This window comes from Ursus americanus, chromosome X (assembly GCF_024610735.1).
Source record: "Ursus americanus isolate L20-20 chromosome X, mUrsAme1.1.p, whole genome shotgun sequence".
NCBI classification, from domain to species: domain Eukaryota; kingdom Metazoa; phylum Chordata; class Mammalia; order Carnivora; family Ursidae; genus Ursus; species Ursus americanus.
Window position 1 is genome coordinate 120,282,593 of NC_142164.1, and position 22,329 is coordinate 120,304,921.

Here is a 22,329-nt window from a genome sequence, read left to right on the forward strand (position 1 = left end):
TGCTGTTTTGATATTTAATACATGAGACGTGTCAGATAGAAGGTTGAGGAGGAGGAATGTCTATCAAAATTACAAATAATTTAGAGCCATTATGCTGGGGAACTTTTCAAAGGCAGACGCAGGAAGGATGAGACATTTCAGCGTGCCTCTGACATTCCTCTCCGCTCTTCTTCCATCCTCAGCTCTTCATAGCCGGCGGTCGCTCCTCCAAACAGGACTCTGACAGCTCTGTCTTCCCAGAGCTCGTGTACGGGGCAGTAAACAGCCTTTATTCGTGCATAAGAGTCTTCAAATGCAACATTTATAAATACAAGAAGCAACCGGTAGGGCAAAGAAGATGGTTCTGCATGCTAATCGGTGAAGAATATTCTAAGCACCGGTGTCTACATAGTGTTGAGGAAGAGAGATCATGCTGGGCTCCTGCAGAGACCCGCCTGGCTCTGGCTGCCTTTTTGTCGAACAAAATGGACCGGGATGATTTGATCTGAGTTAGTTTCTCTCCAAGGCAAGTGTCAGCTCTAAAGAGGCTGTTGGGATTTCATTGCTATTATGGAATATGGCAGGGACAGGGGCCCTGAGAAGTGATTATTCTGACACTTTGGCAGTTGGTATATATATATTTTTAAATGGGCTAGGCTCTTAAGTGGATGCCACCGAGGAGGAGAATTGATTGCTTAGATTTCTGGAAAATGTACTAAAACTTCACTGGGAGATTTTGTGCTTCCCTGAGTGCTGTTTTCTCTCATAGCTGTGAAAGCAATATTACCACAATTATGTGAAATGTCCTCTGGAACTAACTTTTGCCTGATATTTCTTTTACTTATATAACATATCTTTTATATTTTTTAATGTGGACGTATCCTATGAGGCATAAAAACACACCATCCATTTCATTTCTAAACTTTTAAATTAAGAACAAAAGCCTTTCCCCTACTAGGAACTTTGTGCTGATGACAAAGAGTCAAAAAGAAATGTAGTCTGCCCAGTGTGGAGCTTGCGTTTTGGGCCACCTCTCCAAACCCCTCCCCCTCTTCGCTAAAGCCTACAGAAAAGCATTGTTACTGATCCTACTTCCCAACTACCTGTGTTCTCCAGTCAGCTGACATTTGGCTGATAACCTCATAAAACTACTGAAATTGTTCTGGCCAGCATTAGAAAAAAAAAAATCTTGTTTTCCACACGCTTTGTATGATTCCACCCCTTAACTGTCATTCTCTGAGTGTATACATCAGAAATGTTAAGTCATTGCTTTTCCTCAAAGGTTCTATCTACTCTCTTGTCTTTCATAACCCTGCTTTCAGCCTGCATTTTCTATGTCCTGGACCAATTTTTCTTATAATTATATATGAACTCCTTTTGTTCAAAAAAAATTCATTTTATTGTTCAATCCACTGTATTTTATGGACTTTTCTTGATTCTCTGGGTTAAAAAACTGCATATTCTCTCCTTTATAAACACACACACACACACACACGCACACATACAATCATCCTTGCTCTCTCCCTTGAAAGCAAAAAGATGTGGGAAACATCTCCCAGCCCTGTTTAATTGAAGGCACATTGGCTCATGCACAAATTGAAATGTTTCACACTTCCAGTCCCAATATGCATACTCCTTCACCCATGCAGGAGCCCGTCCTTCACTCTCATTTAATCTTGAGAATTTACTCTCTCATATTTCTTCTTCCTCTCTCCCATGTTTGTCTTCCAATAATTCCTCAGTTCAGTCCTTGCCTGGACCACTACGAATGTTCTTTGTTTCCCTTTCATGAGTGCCAGGGCAATGTTGGCTAAAACATGACTCATCCATGAATGGAATGCCCCAGGTTAAACCTCACGTTGAATGTGGGCTCCATAAAAGTTTCTTGAACGAAATGTTGAATTTGGAAGAGTGGATTCTCGGTGAGAACACTCCAGGTTCCAGGACTTTGACCATCTCATTCTCTTCATAGAAATCATGAAAGATAGATGGATCAGCATTAGTGACCAAGGCGTACGGGTCAACCACTCTTTAGACTTGCTAGTATTGCATTGGTGCAATAGTCTTGACTGTGACTTGGTCTGCATTGTGAGTGTGCCCAAAGGGAGAGCAGGCTCTGAAATTAAGCACTCATATGTTTCCTTGGTTTTTATTTGCAAAAGTGCACCATGCACTGGCTCATCACCTGCTAGGGTCTGAATGTTTGTGTTTCCCCAAAATTATCATGTTGAAATCCTAACTCCAAGGTGATGCTAGTTGGGCGTGGATGTGATGGTTTGGGAAGAGATCATGTCATGAGGGTGGTATCTTCATGAACAGGATTGGGGCTGTTATAAAAGAGAAGCCAGAGAGCTCCCTCACCCATTTCACCATATGAAGACACAGCAACCTAGAAGATGCCCATCACCCAACCACATAGGCACCCTGGTCTTGGACTTCCAGGCTCCAGAACTGTCAGAAATAAATATTTGTTGTGTATAAGCACCCCAGCCTGGGACTCTTTGTTATAGCTGCAAGAACAAGATACGTGTGTACCCTGCACTTCATCTACTGTTTGCCCCATCTGGGTCAGCGCTGATGCTATGGCTGTGCTATCAAGAGATGAGGAAATTGAGAAAACTGTCGGATAGAAAATGCTAGGAAGTGTTTTCTCTGAATCTGAAGCTCCGTCTCACGGGCTTGTGGTATAAAAATCCAAGGAGAAACCAAGAGCCACGTCTGGAAGGCAAGAAAGAAGCCACTGCTGCCAGGCTTCAGGGAGGTGCGGTCTGTGTGCCTTTTCAGTTTTCTCATTGGGTGAGAGCTGGATACTCTTGGGCACTTTGCTATCAGATGCCCGCGGATGAGCACTCAGGGAGCTTATCACAAATGAACTCACGTAATCATCACAGGCACTCCAGAAATATTCTTTTGGTCATAACATTATACGGCCTCTCAGCTACGTGGATTTATTCTATTGAAAAATGTATTAAGGTGAAAATAGTATCTGAATCAATTCAAAAAGAAAAAAGGAAAACGCTCTCCCAAAATTGCAGAGGATTTTGTTTTCCATTTATCACGAAAGACTAATGGAAATGTGGGTCATACACTCAGTAGCAACAACCATCCCCTTCCACCATCAGAATTCAGTTCTTCTGGGATGTGGAAGCTGGGTCCCCACAGCAGCCCCAGGGCACCCTGCTGCATTCCTGACAAGCTGGCCAGACATCCCCGCTCCCTCCCTCCGTGCTCCCCCGGCGTCCTCTGAACATGTCCCACTGCAAGCTGTGATGTACTTTTCTGCTGTGTTCACCTCTGCCCCCTGCCCTTCCCAGTGCTTCCAAGGGTGTGCAGTATTTGTTACCGAACCCGGATTTGGCTGCCCGTTGCTCAAAAGGCCTATACTCAAGACGTGACTTTTGACTGGAAAGGAACTTGACCTTTATTCAGAAGGCCAGCAACCTGGGGAGAAGGCAGATGCTTGTGCAAAAGCCAACTCCAATGTTGTTGCCAGACCTAGAGATTTTTAAAGGGGTTTAATCAGTGAAGGGAGTGCAGTGAGTGGTCTGTGACATTTCTTCATTGCGTGTAGACTCAGTGACACCAGCTAGAGTTATCTTGGTGCTTCAAGGTTGTGTAAGAAAGTCTGGTTCCTTGGTGCCCAGGGGTTGGTAGTGCAAGAAGGTTTCGTTCCAGGGTGCCTGGGTGGCTCAGTCAGTGAAGCATTTGCCTTCAGCTCAGGTCATGATCCCAGGGTCCTGGGATCCAGCCCCAAGTCGGGCTCCCTTCTCAGTGGGGAGCCTGCTTCTCCCTCTGCCCTTCCCCCTGCTCATGCTTTCTCTCTTTTTCTCTCTCAAATAAATGAATAAAATCTTAAAAAAAAAAAAAGAAGAAGAAGAAGAAGAAGGAGGAGGAGGGGAAGGGGGAGGAGAAGAAGAAGGAGGTCTGGTTCCTTGGTATCCAGGGCTTTGTACTGCAAGAAGGTCCAGTTCCTTGGTGCCAGGGAGTACTTTGTTCTTACTGCAAAGGAGGCCAAGGTCTACGGATACACAAAGGTTGGTCAGTAAAGTCATCTGTGTGATCTTAAGAAAAACGTTTTGCTAAAAGATTGCTGAGCGAATCAAAAAGCTGAGGGTCTTCAACAGACTTGCTGGCCTCTGTTGTCTGGGAACATTCTGGTCCTTTACTTCCCAAGGCCAGTGGTCTGCAAATCTCAAAAGAAAGTAAATTAGTTCTGTTACAGATGAAGGGCCTTAGGTCAGCAAGCAAGGAGTGTGTTAAGTTGAAGCAAGTTATCCCTTAAGACCAGGTGGAAGACAGCTCAGTCTTTAAATTGCCAGGAGCAGGGGTGCCTAGGTGGCACAGTCAGTTAAGCGTCCGACTCTTAATTTTGGCTCAGGTCATGATCTCATGGATTCAAGCCCCAAGTGGGGCTCCCTGCTCAGAGGGGAGTCTGCTTCCCCTTTCCCTCTGCCTGTCTCCCCAGCTTGTGCTCTCTCACTCTCTTTCTCTCTCTCTCTTAAATAAATAAGTAAAATCTTTAAAAATAAATGAATTGCCAGGAGCAAAGGGAAGCGGTTGGAGAAGTCACCTTAAGCAACCAAGGAGTGCAGCCATATATTGAGGGACGACCCTTCCCAAATTGGTGAACACTCCATTTTTCGTATGGCCTTAGACTCCATCTATACAGCAGGTGCACAGGATTAAGGGCGGGATATGCCTGCACGAGGCGTCAGCATCAATGACTGAGGGCACGCATGCCCAAACCCACATTCTAGAGTGCCGCATCGTGGGTGAGACCACAAACACTGGAGGGGTCATTCTCCTCCTTGTTTAGAACATTTCTACCTTACCCACCTAGCTGATACAGTTACAGCAACAATGACTCACCTCTACTGTCAATGGGAACACATGGTGACCTCTATTTTTATCACTCTTTGCTGTGGCGATTTTTTAATTGTTCTGTTCATGATAAATCTGCATAATGTGTCATGGAAAATAATCACACTATTTGTACCTTCACAAATGTTATGTAATAACCAATTCTTGGTAGTTGCATTAAAAGCATAGATATCCAATTCGCATATTGAAAGAAATCTGCACACAGGTCTTACATGATCATATTTTGTAATTCTCTTTGGAATAAAAAGTGGGACTGCATTTTTTCACTGTTATACTCCTTATGGTTTTTTAGCTGCATGCCTCTCTTGTCTCCTTCTGCTCCACATTAGAAAAACTAATAAAAAAAGCCCTGTTCTCTGTTCTTTTGTGTCCTTGGGAGGTTTACCCCAGCACTAAGCTCTAGCCCAGTGAAAACGTCAAACCTTTCTTCTTTTGCCGTTCTTTTGATCCATTTCAGATGTCGGGGAAGAAGAATTTCCTCTGCCCTTCAAGGTCCTTCTAGCTGGACTAAGAATCAAATTGATGTGAAGCAGATTAACATGAGGAAACCAAATTTACCTTTGTATGTACAGGGAGCCCACACAGACGTCGAAATTGCAAATATAGGCAAAATGAGGTACATAAGTCATTCTGAATTAAGGAAAAGGGGATAGAGGCTTGGAACTACAAAGGGAAGGAATGCAGTTCACAGGAAGATGAAGAAGTAAATGTTTGGTAAACAGGTGTTTGCTGAACCACTCACAAACAATGGACATAGAGAGGACTTTAATCCAACAGGCTTCCCTGTCCACTGGTCCTAGTTCATAGCACAGTGTAGTTATCATTGCTAATAGCTCTGTGCCTGGAGCAGGTCCTCTAGCTGAATCCCTTTTAGGCAGTCGTGGGGTAGTAAAGAATCTTTCTTGAATTTAGTGGGTTTGACTGCTTTTTAACTCAACAAGATCCTCGTGGCAAAGTGGCCTATCTTGGGGCAGCCTGCCCTCAGCCCCTGCACAATGAGCTAAAAACCCTCTAACTCTGCTGTCCCCAAAAATCTCATTATGGGAGCAACAAACTTTTCATACCCTCTTGGTGTGTGTGTGCAGTCATCCCTCTCAACAACCAAACCAATCTTGGGGCGCAGATCCTTCCCAGCTCTGTGGGGTGACCACAAACATAGATGTGACCCTTTTCAGCTAAGAGACCCATGTTCTTCCAGGACACTTGAGACTTTCTCCTGTGTCTCTGATCAGGAATCAGTCTCGTGGCTTTTCCTAAATTATTCACAACCAAAGGAAAATGAGAGTCTCTTGCCTGGCCAACACTAATGATCCTTACGCTCTCGGCTGGGGAGAGGCTGAGCTTTCCAGGGCACGTTGTTTAAAGAATATGAGCCTCCTAAAAACTAAGAAGAAAGGAAGCCCTGTTCACTAGACAGTCGCCACCGTCGGCTTCAAGCAGAATGCCATAGCAGGCAATGAAGAGAAACCTGTCCAGACGTCTCTGTGTGGAGTTGCTTTCCCTTACTCTAGTTCCAAGCCTTGGCAAGCATGGAACAGCCTCTTTAGTTTAACATTGTGAGTATAAAAATAAATAAGCCTGCAGGATACATGCTCTATAAAAATAGACGGCAAGGAATCATAGACTATCTTAGACCTTTGCCTGCAACGTGCACGTATTTCAATTAGTTTTTAAGGGTGTCTGATAGTACAGAAATGTACAGGAAAGACATCCAAATAATTGTGGATAGGGAAAGCTTGAGCTATTTGTAATCATGTGGAAAATTAATTAGAATTAGATAATCACAGCTTTTTAAAGCGACGGGATATTTCATTTAAAAATTCATTAATTTATGTATAAATAACAATCTTTAATTTAGTCACTGTATTTTAGCATCTAATTATTTGTGGGAGAGCCATAATTCTCTCATTTTTGCATAGACCCAAACGGACTCATCTGATTTCTGAACCACCAGAGGACCAAATTGTTAAATACAGCAAACCCTTTTAAAAATACAGTGCCTGAGGTTGTCATCAAAATCTGTCGCAACATAATATTTTAAGCCTGTTAAAAGCATCCTACAGTAGGGCGTTAATCAATATTGAAAAGAAAGCCAGCATTGGTGGTTAGGAAATACATGTTAAAACATTTTTGTTAATAGTTTTAATTGACGTTTAAGATAATGCACAGTTTAAGCGAGAAATCTGAACCCGAGGCAGGCGGATTTTGAGGTACGTCTGCAGGTGTGAGGGTGTCATGCGGGCACCAGAGGAACTCACAGCCTTTGGCTGGTGCATCACTCATGAGCCCCATAGGGGTTCAAAGTTTATGAATGTTTCTGTGCGGAGCCTGCAAGGTTCAACTCTGAGTCATTTGTTTGGAAGAAAATACAATATTTGTTTCTGCAAAGCAACATTATTAATAATGTTGTGAACCCCCCAAAAAGCTTCTCTAGCCTGCCTCCAAGAGTGCAAGATACTCAACACTTTCAACGCACAATAGGGACATAACATCATGATGGTCTAACGAAATAAAATAGATTCGAATGTGGTTTTTAAAATAACGGTTTTAGAATCCCGTCAAACATGTGAACACAAAGTGAGTGAATTTCATTTCGAGGATGATGAAGTGCCCGGTGTGACATTTTATAGAAATTCTGCAGGCTTATTCGGGAGCCTTTGAAGGCGTTGGTGTGTTTGATTTCTTAGAGCAGCTGCAAGAATTGGGGGTTGACCAGAATAGGGTGTGTGGACAAACATTCCTTGAGACGCAGGGACTGTCAGTAGGAAAAGCCAAGAAAGGACCAGAAGAGGGTCAAACTAACAAACTTAAAAAATCCTGCAAGAACTACCCTTGGTGACAGCTTTCTTAGACGAACCGTTGTCAGAGCCATTGAGAATGTAGTTAAAAAATCATAATAGAGTGCCCAGTGCAAAGTCCTATTTGATAGTATTTGAGATTCCAACTCAATTTCCAAAATGGTAATTGTAAGGTCAATTTTTTGCTGGTTGGCTCATTTGTATATCTGAGTTAAGTGTTTCCAGAATTTCAAAACGCAAAGCTTAATTGTAGGGTCAGTTTTCGCTGGTTCGCTCATCTGTGTATCTGAGTTAAATATTTCTAAAAAAAGATACTCCCTGAAGTTTCATGGTGACCAGAGTATTTTCACAGGTATCCAGACTATTTTCGGACAGACCGTAGTAACGTCAGGGCAACTCCATTCAATGAGTAGTGACCTCATTAAACTTAACATGTAGACGTTGTCCTTAAAAAGATCCTCTTTGTTCTGTTTCCATTTATTTCTTTCATATTGGAAATGTCCATTTCTGAGAGTCAAATTCTGCCCTTGCATTTTCTCACCCAAGCCACCAGAAGGGGATTTCATAGACTTTTCCTCCCCGTGTATGAGATACTTTGCATTTCCAACTGTGGTTTCCAACTCAGCATATCTGAAGATTACTCCATTGAACAAAGCCAGGTTTTGGTCTTGTAGTGTTCTCTTCAGGTCTTATAGTGTTCTCTTGTGATCTTGTGTTTGCTCATCTGGGAAATAAATGTCCTCAGTGTTTTCTGCGGCTTGGGAAGGGGGATCAAAGGGATACAAATGATGAGAGAATAAAGCAGTCCTGGTTTAAACGTAAGTGGACGTAATTACATTCTACAGGGGGATTTGTACTCTTTCGATGAAACTGCCTTACCCACCAACACCCAATATGACACTTTAAAAATTACTGTACAGGGGCACCTGGGTGGCACAGTAGTTAGGCGTCTGCCTTCGGCTCAGGGCGTGATCCTGGCGTTATGGGATCGAGCCCCACATCAGGCTCCTGTGCTGGGAGCCTGCTTCTTCCTCTCCCACTCCCCCTGCTTGTGTTCCCTCTATCCCTGGCTGTCTCTATCTCTGTCAAATAAATAAAATCTTTAAAAAAAGGGGGGGGGCGCCTGGGTGGCACAGCGGTTAGGCGTCTGCCTTCGGCTCAGGGCGTGATCCCGGCGTTATGGGATCGAGCCCCACATCAGGCTCCTCTGCTGGGAGCCTGCTCCTTCCTCTCCCACTCCCCCTGCTTGTGTTCCTTCTCTCGCTGGCTGTCTCTGTCTCCGTCGAATAAATAAAATCTTTAAAAAAATAAAAATAAAAATAAAAATTACTGTACAATATGAATTACTTGTTCAACAAATATTTGAAAACAGATTCCGTGGACATAAAACCTGTATGCCATCTTTTTAAAATGAGAATCCTTGCTATTAGAATGATGGTTGGTACTTTAGAGTTTTTTGCATATTATATGATATTTATTATATGAAAGCATACACCTTAAGACAGTATTAGATTTTTGCCAAAATTAGGGGTAACTCATTTTGCTGATCTAGACTTAAGATTGCTATTTAAAAATATAAACAGTGATAAAATCTAAGGACAGGACACTCATAAACCTGTCAAGGGTATAGGAGGGAGAAGTCAGGGCAGACAATAAGTTTTGCCCAAAATTAGGTATTTGTTTCAAAAGAATGGAGCATAGGCAGAAATGGTGCAAAAAAAAAAAAATGACCCTGAGGATTTGATGGGGATTCTTTGGCTGGCATAATTTTTGAATAGTGATAATCATGGGTTCTTTTTATTGGAATAATGTGAAACGCATCATTCTCAGGAAGATTATACAGGTATTGGCATGACATAAATGGCGTCCAATAACAACATTTTTACTTTCACTTTTTTGAAGAGTGTGAAGACGTCAGTAAGCACGTTAAGACCGATCAGGACATTCAGATCCGAGAAGTCGAAGGTAACTCAGGCTCTCTTGGAACACCAAGAGCAGATCTTATATACCACTGTCCACAGTGACGCTCTTATGGAGAAAATAGGGCTTATTTATGTTTCCTTCCTAACGATGACTATCTTACCACAATAGGAATATAACAGCAGAGAGAAAGTAAAGAAGAAAACACACCTAAGGAAAGCATAGGACTTACTCAAAAATCCCAAAGTGACATCAATGATAAATTTTAAATTGCCATTTGAAAATGGTCACGTTGAGGTGGGCGTGTCAATATCTTGAGGCAAACCTGGAAGGTCTCATTTTATTTTCTATTTTTAAGGATTCTATTTATTTATTTGAGATAGAGAGAGCACGAGCAGGGGGAGAGGCACAGAGAGAGGGTGAGGCAGAGTCCCTGCTGAGCTGGGAGCCTGATGTGCAGCTCGATCCCAGGACCCTGGGATCACAACCTGAGCCGAACGCAGCTGCTTAACTGACTGAGCCACCCAGGTGCCCCAAGAAGGCTCTATTTTAAAGGAAACGTGAGTCCTGAGGGCATCAATTGTGGTTCTCTATTCTTGAAATATGTGGTTTCAATTCCAACCAAAGAATCTTTTTCAGGAATAGCTCATGACCCCCACCTGTCCTTAGAGCTCTCATTGGACCTCAGGGCTCTTAAGGGCCAGTGATAAAATTCTGCAGCAAGACTCTGAAAACCCAACGAGAACGTGTGACGTTTGAAGCACGCACACATTGTTCTAGACAGACACTCATAATTTGAATCAGATGCTCAAAGGCTCCATGATCCCAGAAATATTGGCAACCATGAACAGTTCCTTGGACCCTACCTTGTTCTTATTTTTAAAAATGATGGAGAGCACACTGACCTTCACATTGGTTTTAGCTCTGCAATTGTACGCATCTGTGAATTATATGCTAACTTCTTAGAGGCAAAGTCCCCTTCCCCCTTCCCTTAGTATCCTGTATTAGCATGGCGTTTTAATGCCTCTCCAAGGAAACACCTCACATTGACCCAAAGTAGATGAGCACAAAGACAGAACTGCCTTGATCAATGCCCACAGAGTCAAGACTGCCTTTGAAGAAGGTGTCTGAGACCGTGGTTTATAGCATCACAGGAAAATATCATCTAGAAATGATAGTAACTACATGTAAATCACGGGGAAGTGTCTTTTCCATAAATAAATAAATAAACAAATAAATAAATAAATAAAATGGCGCCCAATAATGGAATCTTGCTCTAGTGTCATTTGGTTGGAAGGATCAATCATTTGCAATGCATCCATTAGCTTAACCGTTCTCCAAAACTAACAACGCTGCCCATTTATGGGGAGCTTTTTCTTTTGCCGTGAGTGTTCACACACTTTATAATCGTTTACTCTTCTTTTAATCTCATTGCCTTGCAAATGCATACAGATGTAATCAGAGAAATGTGAAAGTAGGAGGCTGTGTTTGTCAGCAATGGGGGGACAAACATAAGACCCATGGTACAATCACTTGGCATGATGACTTGCCTCCAGAAATTACATCAGTGACCCTTAGGGCCACCACCCAGAGTTCCCAGCTCGAGTATGTAGCCCTTATGCATGTATTCTCAGAAGTGGCTGCGTCCAGTTCTGCCTGCCACTCATGGTGGACGTCAGCTTGTAATTTATGCTACATGAGGTCTTTGCGTGTATCTCGTGCCATGTTGTAGAGGGGCTGGGCTGTCTCTCTCCTAAGACGGCGAAACCACAGCCAGTGTAAAATGAATCTCCCCATACGTCCATTTCAAGAAGTGAATTCGAGACGGTATCTTTACAAGTCCTCCCTCTGAGAAATGGAGATTTGTTGCTGTTCTTGCTTTGTGTGTGTGTGTGTGTGTGTGTGTGTGTGTGTGTGTGTAACAGAAATTGGGAATGTTGGCAAGGTATGATGCAGTGAGCCAGAGAACATGGCCACTGACTGAGGAGCCAACATAGCCATTCAACAGAGGAACAGAGAGAACCCCACATACATAGGGATGGAATTCCCAAACATTGCTCCAGGATATCTCAAGGGAGAGTGGAAGGTGGGAAGAAGAATGGAGTGTGGGTGGTGGATGAGACATGGCATTTACATGTCAGCTCATATGGTACTTCATGCCTACTACCTTGATTGTGCCATGTGACCGCCATCTTGTGCCTTTGACCCAGGTCGTAAGACCTGGAGGTAACCCCTCACTCAAAGGATGCCCATCCCCCCAGTGGCCAGTGGCCCACTCTTGGCACCCTAGGAACATGTCATTGGAAACCCAGGGGAGATGATTTAGGTCAAGCTCAAACTTCGGGCCATAGAAGGAGACACATGGACTATCTGAATTCACAAGTATATTTCACTTGGCCTGCAAAATGGATTTTTAAAAACGATTAACCTGTAGGTATTTTAAGCCCGAGACACGTTCATCAGTACCCTACATTATCCACCATTTCTCTTATTATTACTCCTGGCTCAAAAGGAATTTGAACTGCCAAACATTGCAAAGGATTGAGAGCTCTCACACTCGATAATTTTGTAAATCTAAATTTACCTAGGGGAGACAGAGCACGACAGCAAAGAAATGTCCACTTAAATAGCATTATGATTTCCATCTTTAATAGACTGAATACACATCTGGTCTAACTCCAACTGTAAATCATTGCCTGGTTTTTTTTTTTTTTAATAAGACAACTGAGCGATTTAAAATCCAATTTTTCTTCTTTAGAGCTTTATCTATTTATCATTCATTTCTAAATGGAAAATAAGTTAGGCAAGCATAAACTATTGGTTATAAACTTAGCATATCAAAAAAGCTCATGTGCAGAAATCCTCAATGATATAACAAAGACCAAAATTTGTTATTAGCCCGAAATAAATTTTCATTACGAAGGATGAGGGTATCCAGCAGTGGAATTGTGATGTGAGGTGGTTTGCCTTGAATATCCTTCAAACGTGCTACTCTGAGAACTGAAAATTTAATAAGAAGTTATTAGATTAAACTTTCTTCTTTGAAAACAGTGACAGAATTACATGGGCTCTGATCATAATCATCCATTAAAAAGACATGTCAAGGGAACCAAGTGCCTTAAGAAAATTTAAGACTTTGAGGTCGGGAAGTTTTATGATATGGAGAAGTTTGACTATGGCTCCAGAGAAGAAGTCAGTAATCTTGGGTGAAAAAAGATGTCACCTTGTACCCTAGAAGAATTACTGGCATTGCTCCTAGCAACGTGACGGAAGGTGTTCTTCTCAGCAAGGATCTTCCATAAAAGTCAGACTCAGGAGGAATGTGGCTTTCAGATTCATATTCTTAGGGGACAAGACAGAGTTGTACTTCACAAAATGTGTTGCGTTAATGGCCACCATGGTTCAATACCTACTGCACCTTAAAAAAACGTTACGTGTTGATCTGTTCTCTGCCCAGGAGCTGTTAATCGTAGTGCTACATCATGCATGCGTCAAGCTATAGCTCAGAGAAAGAAAATACCCCAACTGGGGTACAAATTGGTTGCCTTGGTTTTCAAGATGTCTGGCTCGATGACTTTACTATTCACACTCAACGTTTGGAATCCTGTCCAAAACAATAGGGATATGTAATGGAAGCCCAGAGAAATCTTACCTCACTACTGCTCTTCATTTATTTATATTTCTCATGGATAATGGTTGCAGTGTTTCAAGATTTATGCCTAATCTCATAACGCACCACTGGACACAGCCCCTCATATACTCGAGAGATATGAGATAACAAGTCAACCACAAAAATGGCTAAAATTGGGTAAAGTTGAGAAATAGGGTGTTTTCTTGTGTCGACACCCACTTGTGTCTGGTCTCTGCTGCTAGTAACTCTTATGACCTCTGCAGCCTGAATCATCGCCTCCCTCCCAGTCATTCTCTCATCAGATATCGGCGACATGACCTCTCCTCTTTGCCCCACATTCACATCTCCAAAGGTCTCTTGGATATGTCCAGCCAGGGGCCCCTCCAGCCTGTCAATGTCAACAAGTCTCACAACTAATTAATCATCCATCCCTGAAGCCAAGGCTGCTTACCGGGTTCCCTCTTGTTTTCATGCCATTGTCATTTTCACGGTCCAGCTGGCATCCTTTGGGCTGATACTGACCAAGCTGTCCTGCACACTGCCCACATCCCACTGCGTGTCCGCCAGCAGCGTCTTGCAGATGAAAGCCACATGTCCAGCCACTCCTCCTGATTTTAGCATTCACCTGGCATGGACTGTGTCCTCTATACCATCCTCAAAGCACAGGCGAAACCCCTTCTTTTCTTACACCGTGCCCCACATAACCAGCCTGTATGTTCATCGTCTGGTGCTGCAGTGTTCAAACGGCCCCCAAGCTAATGTCTTTACCGTCCCCTCCTCAGTTCAACCTCAGTTCACCTTTCCAAGCAACACATCATGGGGTATTCTCTGTCTTCTTCCTCATCTCCTGTTGGTTCCTCACTTCCCCCTCCTTGTGGTCCTCCATCCCCTTCCACACCAGCTCTTCCTCCCATCCTCCTTCCTGTCCTCTTCTTCTCTGCACCTCCCACTGCTTCTCTTTCTCACCTCTTCCTTCTCCACCTGTGCTGCTTCTTTGCTTTTCCTTGATCACCTCCCTTTCTCTCTCCTGCCTGTCCTCCTTTCCCCACCTCTCCCTTCTTCACCGCCCCCCACTTCCTCCATCACTGCGGTCCTTCCAAAGGTGTGTCTGCCTGGCTCTCTGTTCGGGGTTCCCTCTGTTTTTCTCTCCTCTCCTCAAAGCCCCTGCAACATGGATGTGGCCCTTCTCAGTTGGGGAACAAGACCTCTGTGGGTGGTAAGGGAAGACCCTTCTTCAATGCTCAGCCAGTAGCCCAGGGGCTGAACCAGCTTTCACTGCTGACTTGGGTGCCCCAAACACACGTCTTTGTGCTTCATCGTTCACCCCTGCAATCACACAAGCTGTACCATCTTGCATTTTGTCCCCCAAATTTTATTTATTTGAGAGAGAGAACTAGCACGAATGGGGGGGACAGAGGCAGAAGGAGAGAGAGAAGCAGGCCATCCGCTGAGCAAGGAGCCTGATGCAGGACTCGATCCCAGGATCCTGGGATCATGACCCAAGCCGAAGGCAGACGCTTCACCGACTGAGCCCTCCACGGGCCCGTACCATCTCTCCTTTTAAAGGGAGTTTTAAATGTAATGGGAGATCACCTTCGCCACCTTCCTCTGCTCACCTTCGCAGGAAAACTCCCCAATCACTTATTTAAATACACTGCCTTCCTTTTTCTCTCTTCTGTTCTCTCTTGAGTCCATTCCTAGCCGACTGCTGTCCCCTTGACTCCACTGAGCCACTTTTTGGGACAGTTTCTCCCACCATCTCCTTTTGGAGAAACCATCTGTCATCTCTTGGTCTCCCTTATTACCCGCATCAGCACCGACTTAACCCCCTTTCTCCACCAGTCCTCCGGGCAGCCCCTTGCCCACCTCATTTACTTAATTTAATTTATTTGATAAAGACAAACTTTATTTAAAAAAAAAAAAAACTCTTCCCTCTTTGCACAACTTCCAGACACCTGAACAAATGTCCTTTCTCTTTCCAACCAACGTAGAGACGCGTGTATGAGATGATCCTTGACATTCTGCTTCCCTAGCGTATTCTGATGTTTTGTCTTTTCCGCCGAATTTTTTATTCTCTTGGGGCCCAAAGCTGATCAATTTTGCTCTTTCTCCCAGTCTGCAGCATATGGAAGACTCTTACTAAATATTTGTTAAATGGATAATAAAAGAGAGAATGAATTTTATCTTTTCTTACTGTGCAAGCCTAACATCTCTACTTAGCTTCATAAAATTCACAGTAGAGCCGGTTGTCACTTTCACGGTTAGTTTTTATCTTCAAGATAATAACAGGAGCTACATAATTTCGGTTCTGCTGAACAGCCAACTTTTTTTTTTTAATCATTTCTCGTGTTATTTAAGTTTGTCTAATGAGTTTGAAAATTCCATTTCAGGTTGCAAATGAAAAATTTAATCATTGCTTTTCGGTTTGGAGTATCTCAATAGATGTCCCCAGTTTACTTTATATAAATGCAGGGTTTGGGGGGGGGTTGGTATTGTGATGCATTGGGTCAACATATTTGTTTTACTCTCCCCTGTCTTTAGGGAGCTCAGACTGCCCAAGTGAGATGTGTGGTGATTGTGTTTGCCACCTGCTCAGAAACCTTTACTCCTTGCCTGCTGCCTACAGACTCAAACTCAAAATATTTTAACCTGCTAGAGGCGTCTGGGTGGGTCAGTCGGTGAAGCATCTGCCTTCAGCTCAGGTCATGATCCCAGGGTCCTGGAATTGAGTCCCGCATCAGGCTCCCTGCTCAGCGGGGAGTCTGCTTTTCCCTCTACCCTTCCTCCCTGCTCGTGATCTCTCTCTCTCACACACACACACTCTCTCTCTCACATAAAAAAATCTTAAAAAAAAAATAGGCAAAATATTTTAACCTGCTACTTGAGGCCCTTCGTGTCTGGGAAAAATCTCCCTTCCGTCATCTCTTCAGTCATCTCGAACTCAGTCTGAGTATGATTCACACTTGGACTCAAATTCACTTTCCCGATTCTGTGATTCCCACTTGTGCTCCACTGAGTCAAGAGCACAGAGTTTCGGGGAACTGTGTTTATGGCCTTTTATTTACCAGGAACGGGCCCCCTCACATCCACATCCTCAAATCCGACTTGCCGTTCAAGGTCAACTCCAGCACTCACTCTTCCTGGTAAAGAAAGAAATCGCTCGGGGCACCTGGGTGGCACAGCGGTTAAGCGTCTGCCTTCGGCTCAGGGCATGATCCCGGCGTTCTGGGATCGAGCCCCACATCAGGCTCCTCCGCTATGAGCCTACTTCTTCCTCCCCACTCCCTCTGCTTGTGTTCCCTCTCTCGCTGGCTGTCTCTATCTCTGTCGAATAAATAAATAAAATCTTGAAAGAAAGAAAGAAGAAGAAAGAAAGAAAGAAAGAAAGAAAGAAAGAAAGAAAGAAAGAAAGAAAGAAAGAAAGAAAGAAATCGCTCACCGTCTCTCACTGATTGCTACTCGCACACCTCGGAGGAAAGCGTGCCCAGGGACTGTAAAATCTTAGCAGTCTTTACACTATGTGACATTTGTGCAAAGAGTGACGTGGATAATTTTGTTTGGGTTTGAGCGCCTGGACTAATTATTTCTAATTTTGATTTTAATGTCATTAAGACACACTGCCTTTGCCTTTAACAGTCTTCATCCTTAATCCCATTGGATTGCTGTATTTATTGGGGGGAAAATGTGAAGTGCACAGTCAGGGCTCCATCAGCCCATAATGCCTACAGAACATATTTTGCCCCCCAACAGGTGTCAGTTGTCCTTACACTGATTTTCTGGTGGGTCTTCACAAATACGAGGATGTCCACATTGACACTTGTCCTTGCCAGAGCTCTAGACCTCACGGACATTTTTTCAGTGCATTATCTTTTTAATTACTCTGCGACTGCATGAGATCTGTTTCCATGTTTTATTTTTCAGATGAAGAATTGGAAATGAATCAGAGCATAGAATGGGTCTCCGGACGTTTCACAGCTATTTAGACATGAAGCCAGGACTTCATACGAGCATGCTTAGAAAGTATGCACCTGACAGGAAGTGAAGGTATTATGGTATTTAAATACTTGTGATGCAAAATGAAAATACTGCATTTATACAACAGGGAAAATCAAACATTTCTATATAATAGGGGTTTTTTTCATTTAAAAAATGTCCTTCGAAGTACCCTTTATCCAAAAAAAAAAAAAAAAAACCACAAACCTGCATTACCACAGTTCAGACACATATGAAAGAATGAATATGCTTGTTACAATTATATTTCAAGAGCCTTGTTCAGTGCCTGGCAAGGAAGGGAAGAGGCCATAAATACATTTGCTATTGTTACACACAGGGTGTATTGTGTAAGCGTATGTATGCCAGAATTACATTGTGTCATAACTGGAGTCTGTTTTTTTAAGTACACGTATTGTTACATATAAAAGTAAAATTATAGCATATAATATCCATACACAGTCATACCTTTGCATGTAACAGTAACAAGTGTATTTCTGTATCTGTGCATTATACCTATGTATATATTTAAATATCACATTTTGGGAGCATCTGGGTGGCTCAGTCAATAAAGCGTCCGACTCTTGATTTTGGCTCAGGTCATGATCTCAGGGTCGTGAGATCGAGCCCTACATCGGGCTCTGCAGTCAGGAGGGAGTCTGAGATTCTCTCTCTCTCCCTCTGCCTCTCCCCCACTCCCTGCCTCTGTCTCTTATCTAGACGGACATATTCCTCGTAGTTTAAAGCCTTTTCTTGATCAAGCCGTCTGTACTGCTTTGCCTACCTGTTTGATTTTTTAAAAAAACCGGTTGTGCATCTTGGTAGAAGAAACTCTTAAATGGCAAAGTCCAACTCATCCCTCACTTCTCTCAATGATAAATGCATTATAACGTTTTTGGTAAACTGTTAATAACGACAGTCTTCAAATGCAAATGTATATATTCGGTATATGGGAGACAGGTTCTTACATTGATGAGAAATAAAAATGGATCTCTTAGGGCACCTGAGTGGCTCCCGTCGGTGAAGCGTCTGCCTTCGGCTCGGGTCATGAGTTTTGGGATCGAGTCCCACATTGGGCTCCTTGCTCAGCGGAGAGCCTACTTCTCCCTCTCCCTCTACCTGCCGCTCTGCCTACTTGTGCTCTCTCTCTATCTCTGACAAATAAATAAACAAAATCTTTTTTTTTTAAATGTACCTCTTGTCCCATAAGCATAAGTTGATCATATCAAAGGTGGTTGTGAATCCCTTCCTAGCTTCTTTTTTAAGGGATCATTCTTCAACTTTATTTTAGAAAAGGAAAATGAGGTTAGTTCAACTCATTTGCATATCTTAATTTTTGTGGGGGAGTTCCTACTGACCGCTAGAAACACAGTCTCTCTCTTTGTGTTCATCATGCATGCATTTGAAAACACATTCCAGAATTTTTCCAAGGAACCATTTCAAGGTCATCAATCTACAGTGATCACAGTCCACTTTTTACTGATGGCATCATTTGCCCGTCAGGACCCTTATCCCAAATGAGTTCCTTCAGAGTGGCTAGAAACTCTCTTCTTTCTGGCTTTCCTATTTGGGGAATGCTCCTTCCTATCTTCTTTTAGGCAACTCTGGGATCATTTCTCCCCCTTTTCTGTCAAAGTTTACAGTAGTCAGAGTGTAAAACACTGGGTTTTTCCGACCTGTGGTTGTTTCTGCGTCTCTAAAAATGTTCAGACATTTGAAGGCGGGACACTGTTGGAGGACCTTGACCCAAGCAGGAATCACACTCAGGGTGAACACAGAGAATTCAAAGAGAAAGCTCACACATAGGCCAATGGCCCATTTAGTTGCAAATTTATACTTTAATTCTAAGATGTTCCCAATTTTAATGTAAGTTCCATCTTGATTAACAGACTCACCGAGCATTCTAAGAGATAGTCTAAAATAGAAAGAAAAGTCATAAACGGTGCCAAAAATTGATATGCCATCACACCCACTGACTCTTGGGCATTAAAAAAAAAAAAAAAAACTAAACCATGAATATTTTTTTATTCAATTCTCCTGGGCTGAGCAATGCGTAAGCAACTTCTCTATGGATTAGATAAAAGTGTTGCATTGATTTACTGAATTCAGCTAAAACATTATATTGTAATGTGTGTGCAATTTGAAATTCATCTTATTCTTTTTATATGGAGGGAAGCCCTGCCTTTTATTTTTTTTTAAATAACATCAGCAAAACCATAAGCAAATTACTGAACGATTACTATTTTTTTTAGTTTATTTTCAGTGCAGAGGAGACATCGAATATCCACGGACTGATTTGGAAGTACATTCAAATAAGCATTCAGGGAAGGGTATGCATTTAAGAAAGCAGATGTCTAAATGCTGTGTCCTTAGGCCCTCGATTTGTCAGAACACCTGAGTAGACTTTCATTTTTAAAAAGTGACCCAGAGGCCATAGGGCACGATTAACACATGCCTGTGATAAATGTTCTGAGCTTTTGCATGAATTCAGTAAATGCAGACTTCTTACAAAGGCGCAGGTAAGGAGATGTGGCCTCTTTCCTTATCTTGAGCACACGGGCTACGTCTTAACACCCCTTTTTGGAAGGAGAGGCATTCAGATGTAAGGACAGTATTCCCCCAGCGTCACGGTGACTGACCCGTCAACGCGTGGCGTTTCAGATTGAGTTTCTTTTCTCCGTTTTTGTTATTTACGTTCGGTAGCAGGAAACAGAAGAGCATGGAGACTCTTTACCCTAAGACGTCTCGTTAGCAGACTCACCCATGCCCCCCGCCGAGCAAATCCATCTCCTCGTCCACGCACCTCCGGGCTCACTGAAACACCATGACATCAGCTCTGCGGGGAGTCAAGTGCTTTCAAAAGCGCATGCGTTGTTACAGTTGGCATTTAGGAGGTTGGCATGATTTTAGAAGCCCCCCCTGCCCACTGCACATTGCAGAATGTGTGGTTTTCGTCTACAGTGAGATTCTCACGGTTAAGCAGAACCCTCCTGTGTAGTGCACGGCGAACATTTTCCCAGGGTGACCCCACCCCTTTGCAGAAGCCCCCCAAGGAGTCAGATGATGTTCATGGGGAAGGTGGTAAGAGTGCTACCACGTCTTCAGATCGAGACAGCCATGGAAGAGCAGGTATGCAGAATGTGAGAGCAGGTGCGCGGAATGTGAGAGCAGGTGCGCGGAATGTGAGGGCAGGTGCGCAGAACGTGAGAGCAGGTGCGCGGAACATGAGAGCAGGTGCGTGGAATATGCCGAGCCAGTCCGCTGAGACACACTGCTCCTCTGTCTCCTCTAACTTGCTTAGAAAACCCCTCAGTAAATATCGATAAGGGAAATCCTTAAAACGATCACTTCGATATATAGGGAAATCTCTTGTGAGAAAAAAAAAAATATATATATATATATACATATATATATATGTATATATATATTCTTTTTTGCTTTGCCTAAAACTTCTCTAGATAATAATCCTGTTTCCAGGGCCCACATCCCTGGGCATGCATTCCTTGACCAGTTGCAAAGTTCTCCCTGGGTGTCAGAATACCTGGAAGGAATGTCTACATAGGACAGCAACACAGATGTGTACAGAATCAGAGATGCTATGAGAAGAGCATACCGTGCACATTAGAACCCACAGGCATAAGGGGCATGCTATTTTCTGAAATCAGTTTCTATTTCTGATTAATGACATCCCTGTTGCCTAGACGAATACGTAGACCGTTCAGGTTCACCGTGAGAGTTCAGCTAATTCCCGGGTCCTCTCTGACCCTGTATGTTCGTGATGCCTGAGTCCCCGTGTCCTTCCGACACACTGTGTGACTTGTCTTCACGACTCAGCACAAAATCGCATTGGTGTTTATGGATCTCCACAGACCAAACAACAGCGGATTGACCAAGATGAAACTTTTTTTTTTTTTCTCGCTCTTAAATGTTTGAGCGGAGGGGTGTTTGGGGAGCATGAAAGCCCCTCGCTCTGACTCATCCAGAATCATCGAGGATAGTCTCCTCGTCCCGCTGCACCAAGTCCACAAAAGGAAGGGTGTCTTGTCCAGATGTGTGAAGATGCTCTGCACATGGTAGCCCAGGGAAGTGGAAAAATTAGCCAGGAAAAGTGGCCTTTGAAAGACGAGTGAGTTAGAAACCGCACCCATGATTTCCACCTGCCTTGCATAAGCTAAAATTCGCACCTGTGTCATGAAACGTGTCGTCCGTGAAGAGCTCGGGCAGCACCCCGTCCATTCTGTAGGGGTTCCACCGAGAGTCCCATTCCCCGCACGATGCTCTTGCGAGCATCTCGACAGTCTAGAATGGCTTGAGCGTGAGCATGTAGGTGAGGACGCTGGATTAAATATTTGGGGAACCGGCATCCGTTTTCCTTTTCTTTCATTCCCGAGTTCTTGCAGTAAAAGTAAATATAATTATGAAGGGCAGGCATTTCCATGTAGTTTCTTATTCTAGGAACTGGCTGAGATCAAGTCTGCCCCTCAGACTGTTCAAAAGACTAAGGCAAATAAAATGTGAATGGAATGGTTGCTGAATTCCCTTGTAGGGAAATAGAACAATGCCTTTGGGTCAGGCTCTGTAAAACGTTCTCTTGAATGCAATCCTAGAACATGGAAACAAAGCTCCCTGATGTTTCCATTTCCCACGATGTCATTTGCCATTATTAATATTCCCTTATAATCTCTGTGGATATGACCGCAGCTGGTCTTTTGAGATAATTCCTCTTTATTCCCTTTGGGGACTTTCTGAAGTCAGGAAAGGCATCAATCTATCGTCCACAAGTACCTCCTACTTCGTACGTCTTAGTCCGTTTGCGCTGCTATAAGAGGATGCTGTGGATGGGGGGAGGGCTTATAAACAATAGACATTCATCTCTCACTTGAGGTCTACCATCAAGTCACCTGCCAATCTGGTGTGTGGTGAGGGCCCACTTCCTGGTTCATACATAGCGTCTTTTTGCTGTGAAATGGGCAAGGGGGTGCTCTGTGGGGTCTCTTTTGTAAGGATGCTAATCGCACCGTAGGCACTCCACCCTATGACCCAATCCCCTCCCAAACACCCCACCTCCTAATACCATCAACTCGGGAGTTAGCATTTCAACATATGAATTTGGGTGGGTCAGGGGGACAC

At 43.4% G+C, this 22,329-nt stretch overlaps 1 long non-coding RNA gene across 1 annotated transcript in view; it reads left to right on the forward strand.

The window, feature by feature from the left end:
* The window catches only part of LOC123802725 (uncharacterized), a 697,769-nt gene extending 680,360 nt beyond the window's left edge, over positions 1–17,409 (forward strand). Inside the window, exon 7 of the long non-coding RNA XR_006782624.2 lies at positions 17,131–17,409. This is a non-coding gene — a long non-coding RNA (uncharacterized LOC123802725). The remainder of the gene's footprint in view (positions 1–17,130) is intronic.
* The last annotated feature ends 4,920 nt before the right edge of the window (positions 17,410–22,329 follow it).